The sequence below is a fragment of the Podarcis vaucheri genome (genome assembly GCF_965113315.1).
Source record: "Podarcis vaucheri genome assembly, chromosome: 2".
Taxonomy (NCBI): domain Eukaryota; kingdom Metazoa; phylum Chordata; class Lepidosauria; order Squamata; family Lacertidae; genus Podarcis; species Podarcis vaucheri.
In genome coordinates, this window is record NC_138760.1 from 57672859 (window position 1) to 57679047 (window position 6189).

General features: G+C 44.7%; 1 long non-coding RNA gene across 1 annotated transcript; it reads left to right on the forward strand.

The window, feature by feature from the left end:
• Positions 1-1559: 1559 nt before the first annotated feature.
• On the forward strand, positions 1560-4188 carry LOC309527475. The gene is made up of 4 exons (XR_014217255.1): positions 1560-1659; positions 2610-2833; positions 3882-3961; positions 4138-4188. It is a non-coding gene; the product is annotated as an uncharacterized lncRNA (long non-coding RNA).
• The last annotated feature ends 2001 nt before the right edge of the window (positions 4189-6189 follow it).

The window sequence follows — 6189 nt, forward strand, 5'->3', positions numbered from 1 at the left end:
CTTTCACTCCATAGTCCCAATTGCCCTGCCTCTGTGTTTTAAGACCTTCCTGCCTAAATTTAGTTCAGTCTGCTTTTCTGAGCTCATTCAATCTATAAAGAGAATTCAAGATTGTTATTTTTTTTTTTAGAAAGAGAACTTCCCCAATCCTTCCTTGCAGTCTAGTGAATGCTCAAGCAAATATATATTTTATGTTCAAAGAGAGGCATCAAAGTGGCAAAGTTGTTGGTGCACTCAGCCAGCGAACAAGCCTAAGGGATTGGAAAAGACTGAATGTACTGAAACGAAGGTGGGTGAATATGGACACATATTATCAGAGTTTAACAGAACATCAAAGCTGCTCAGGCATTAAATGGTTGTTAGCAGCTTGTAAGTGGGGGAACCGGAAAGGCTTAAAAGTATCTTCAGCCAGAAAAAGCTAACTAAAGTGCTAACAACTTGAACAGAACCTAGCTTTCTGCTTCAAAATATTTATGTTTAGCCGAAGCTCCAAAACTTCAGCTTTGGACAATTTTGCAGCAAGCAACCTGCATTCCAAAATATATTTTGCAAAGTTATTGAGGAGAGGAGGGAGGTATAGTCCATTTGTTCATAGTCTGCCACTGAGGCTAAGCAAGAAGGCAGAACCGTATAGATGCTGTATCACCTCATCCCAATTCATACGCATTCCATAATCCAAAACCATGACCCTCATGTTTTCCAAAAGCCAAGTTGGGCACTGTATCCAAAGAGTAGGGACAGAATTCAACAAATGAGTCTCATCAGGGGAAGCCTTGTACAAGGAATTTTGTTTGTGCAATGGGGCTTTCCACCCTCTATTCCCACTGTGACCCCAAAATTAGCCCTGGGCATGGGGGGAGCAGTCTGGAGAACCCGCAGAACAGCATACAGGGAGAAGAGAGGGGGAATAAGTCCATCTGACAAACCAAAACACTTTCCAAGGCAAAAGGACCTCTTACCTTCATATAATAAAAGGTAAAGGGACCCCTGACCATTAGGTCCAGTCGTGACCGACTCTGGGGTTGCGGCGCTCATTTTGCTTTGTTGGGTGATGGAGCATCCAGGTCATGTGGCCAGCATGACTAAGCTGCTTCTGGTGAACCAGAGCAGCGCACGGAAGCACTGTTTACCTTCCCACCAGAGCGGTACCTATTTATCTACTTGCACTTTGACGTGCTTTCGAACTGCTACGTTGGCAGGAGCAGGGACCGAGCAACAGGAGCTCACCCTGTCGCGGGGATTTAAACCGCCGACCTTCTGATCGGCAAGTCCTAGGCTCTGTGATTTAACCCACAGCGCCACCCACATCCCTCCTTCATATAATGGCAAGTGACTATTGCGGCCTTGCACAACTGCTGTCTGAGCCCGGGATGAACTTCCAGCCCTGCACAACCATTTGGACACAACACTCCATCCTGCTCTGGCCATGTAGGTTGCTGGGAGACTTGTATTCAAACAGACCTATCACAGGCAAGCTGCATTTGAACAAACCTATCACAGGCAGTCAGGGGCTGGGCAGGTCTTTGTGGTGGACCTGAGTGAAGACTTTAGCTCTTGGTCTTCACTGGACTTATAAAGATGCCTCGATGGGCCTGCCAGCTCTGTCAAAGCTGAATTCCTCACCCTCCCATCCAATGTAGCATATGGCCCTGCCCGCAGGTGGGCAGGCAGATTCTGTGTATGACCTTGCTATGGAAATATTCAGTTGCCATATTTGGGGCCAGGGAAGAATTTGACTGCGGGCAAATTGAGAGTTTTGCCTACCTCATAGCAATTGTCACAACTTGTTGGCAGATAATGCATTGGTTTCAGCCCTTAGTCTAGGCAGGGGCAGGGTTGGGAGCCCACCCACCCCCTGCTTCAGGGAATTGAGGCTACTCCATTAAAGGAGTCCAGGGGAGGTGCTTTCTAGATGCCCAACATAGAGTCATTAGGCCATAGCACCCCCTAAAATGGCAGTCTTGGAGGGGTTAAGTCCTATCTGGGAGATCTCAAAAAAGTTGGAGGTGTCTACCTTACCAGCTGCAACTTTCTGGGAGAAGATAGGAGTGGAGGGTGCCTTTGGCAGGGCTTTGGGCTTGGTTACAGGCTGTGGGCTTTCCTCCCTGGCTTCTCCTTCCAATACCCTGCCCCTGAAAGAGCACCATGCTTACTAGCAGAGGACGCAATCTTGTGGGATGTTGGCTGCTCCTCCTGCTCAAGGGATTCTCTGCATGTGGGGCCACAATCTGGAGCCACAGGACAGATTGGAGATTCTGTGCACAGTCCCTAGTATACAGGCATGAGGTCCGTGCTTCAAGGCACAGGCGGCACATGGAACACAAGTAGGTGGGAGGATCATCCCACTTCCCTTCCACAGGCCCAGCCTAGACTGTTGGAATACCATCTGTCTCTGTCTGCCACAATCAACCACAGTGTTGTGCCCATCTCCAAAAGGGCTGAATGAGAAACACTGACTCTTTTCTCCTGTTTTTAGTGGAACAGAGGATCCAATTCGGTAGTGCTAGGCTCTGATTATTCCACTTACCTTAGCACCATTAAGACTCACTTTTAATTTACTTCAAATATATACAGCCACTCTGTCTAATAATGACTAAAATCAAAACCAGGTGAGAGTTCACCAGACCATGGACAACTGAGGCCAGGTTATCCCAATTGCAGGAAGGCTGTAACTGGTGAATCAGCCTAAGCACTCCTAGCCACAGAAACCATTTGAGACTCTGGTGAGAAGCTGGAATCCAGGAGTACTGCCAGACAATGAACCTGTTCCTTCAGGTGGAGTGTAGATGATATGGCTGCTAGCTGGTGGAATCCAGCAGAGGTTTCATGGGAGGTCAGTAAGATGTTGCTCCTTCTAGTCCTCCCGCTGTCTTTGCCTGCCTCCTACTATGTGGTATCTACACACGCCCTTCATTGCTGGAGTAACACAAGGTCCACTGTAGTTCTCGCGTCTGGATTTGAAAAGTCTTGGCCAAATGTGTGAGCTCAAGCCAGACTTGCCACATCATTTACCCAGAAAGAAAATTTAGAAGTGGTGCAGTTTCTCTCTTTGTGCTTGCCTGTTTGCACCGATGCACGTTTCACAGGGAGACAATAGAGCGTAAAAAAAGGAGAGAGATTGATGAAGAGCAATTAACACCCTCCAAATGCACACGATTCCTTTGTGAGACCTTTGTTATTTGTGATCAAAAATATGTCACTGAGCTTTAAAATGAATGCATCAAGCTCTTTCAGGCATCGCTATAGCGAATTTTAATCACAGTCACCAGAAACACAAAAGCATCGCCAAGTATTTAAGGACAGGATTTGGGCAACAGATAAATAATTGGACGGCATTTGGCTTTAATCAAGATTCCCTACAGTAACTTATTTGTATTCTTGCATCCTGATGCCATGACAAAAGCCTGAAGCATTTCAAAGGCATTTACTTGAGGGAGGGGGTTGAGGAGAGCTTTGGTGCTGTTCTAATTGTATGAAATTGAGTTTATGTCCCTTAAGCAAAGACACTGCTAATTTTTGACACTAATTGTGAAGAAGTATGACTAGAGAATGGCAAATTTTCAAGGCAAATCTGAAATTGAACAAATTGCAGTCATTCCATTGGTGCAGATGTGAATCTTCATTCAAGAAAAGAATGGCTTTGATTTGATCAATGCATTTTAGAATCATTGTTCATTTCTTCTCTAAGCAGAGTTAGCCAAGATGTACATCTCTCTAACACAGACCAGGATCAGATGCTGTGGGTTCTGACACACCCAACCCACGTCCATTCTGCCACCATTTTTAGTCATTAACTTTCAGTGCCAGCAGTACTGTTGCAATGGTGTTGTTTCAAGATGACTATTTTAAATGGTGCATGCTCATTTCTATTATTATTTAAGATATCTGATGCTGCTCTTCCTCCAAGGAGCTCACGGTGACATACATGCCTCCCCACATTGTATCCTCATAACCTTTTGTGGTAGGTTGATCTATTATTATTATAGTTTTTTATTATACTTTCCTCTCCTAATCTTTCATAACCTTTTGTGGTAGGTTGATCTATTATTATTATAGTTTTTTTATTATACTTTCATCTCCTAATCTCCCCTCTTTTTGCTATCTTGTTACCTTGCATTTTCCATCCTTTACTTTCAGCTGCCTCCCCTGAATGGGTGAGGTTTCTGTGTAGCATCAGAAGGTGCCAGAGGCAGCTTCTAGACAAGAGAAGCTAAGTGAGGCATTTCTATAATGGAGGTATTTCTCACAGTTTGTCTGAGTCTTCTTCAGTGGCCAGACCTCCAGCCCTTAACCCACTGGAACTATCCCCAGAATCCAACATCTCTTGGGGTCTGAATCTGCTACCACCACCTCATGTGGGCCCCTCCTCAATATCCTCCTGCTCTAACTCCCCAAAACATTCCCACTCCTTCTCAGGGCCTGACCATGACACCTACACAGGACTTATGACACCTACTTACCTTAGTAATGTTGAGGTTTACTTCTCTGCTTTCTTTTGTTTTGTGCTTTGTGTTTTCTTTATATATTCTTAAGTCACATGTACTTCATCTTGCCTGCTCCTGAGTGGTACACCCTTATCTCTGGTGATGATTCACCCTTAAGAAACACTGAATCTGATTCCCCCAATCTCCCTCTACTGGGCAATCCCAAGACAGATCAAATTGTAATGTGATACACCTACAACCCACCATACTAATAACCGTCCGTCTTTGTTATGTACTGAGTTGAATAGGATCCAAACTGCGGCAGTCTGATTGGTCCTAGAACAATAGGATCCAAAATGCAGCAGTCTGATTGGTCCTAGAACAATAGGATTCAGAATGCAGCAGTCTGATTGGTCCTAGAACAATGCAGCAGTATGCTTGGTCGGCAGGAGCCACCCAATCCAGCTCCAGATAGAAGTGAATCCACAGCCTGAATGGCCTACAGGAGAAGTCCGGAATTAGCCAATCACGTGCAGCCCATTGTGTAAATAATGTATATAAAGCAGATACTTTGAGGGGACTTCCATTCCTCCTCACCACTATGAGCTGAATAAAGAGCATGAAATCACTTTGCGACTGAGTATATTTCAGTCTTGAAAAGTAATTTCATCCCTTCAAGAATTTGCATGTAAGATTGAATTTACTACGTGCCATTTGGTCTGCTGTCAGGTGTACAACCCCACAATTTCAGTTGTGCTCTGATTGATTGATTTGATGGGGCTATTTCATTATTAGATGGAATGGCTTTGTATCTGTGAAGTAACAAATTAAACAATTACTAAAATCAAGTCTTGTTGCTTTTGTAGCCAGTGGTTGAAATGAAGGCCTGGGACAAATTGTATTGATGGATTTGGCAATAACTTTTAATGATGGATTAGCTCTAGCAGCAATTAATTAACAAACACAGCAACAGCTGTTTTCATACTAGGTGAGCAGGTAAACACTTATTTCCCTCACTTTCAGAAAGAAGACTCAAGACACCTTATTATGTGGGGGAAAGGTTATGCATATTAAAATATAACCAATTAGAGGATCTGCCAATTAGCAAACAAATAAGTGTGGGCAGGGGGATCCATGCTTTTATATGAGAGAATTGTCCCTCACCCATCAGCATGTAAACTATCGGGTTATGTGCTCTGCAGACATGGACAGAGAGAAACTGTTCCAATTTGTGTATATGAATGCCAACCTGTGTACCTGTACCCCACTGTCCAGCATTCACTGTGGCCCCAAGAGAACATCTAAGAACTTCACAAGTCACCAGCTCTTGGTGATAACAGTGCCCCCCCATCCCCATAACGCCTCAGGGTGGCATAAAAGTCAGATCTTACCTTTCCTTACCTGTCCACACTGAATGCCAAACATTCAAATAATACCACATCGACCCAAGATGCTCTACAGTGTGAAGTAAGTGGAAATAAGAAGCCCCAAGTACCAAATGCAGGTAGCCAATGGCCACATTACAGTGCAACCTTTGGTCCCCAGATGTTATTGAACTACAGTTCTCATCACCCCTGACCACTGGCCATGCAGGCTAGGAATGCTGGGAGTTGTAGTCCAACAACATCTGGGGACCCATGGTTGAGAAAGTCTGCTATAAAGGGAGGGAGGATGCTGCAAAAGGAAAAGAGGGGGTGGGGCAACCTTAAATAGGAAGGTCCACAGACCTACATGGCCCTAGATCAACCCAGAGACCAACTCAAGT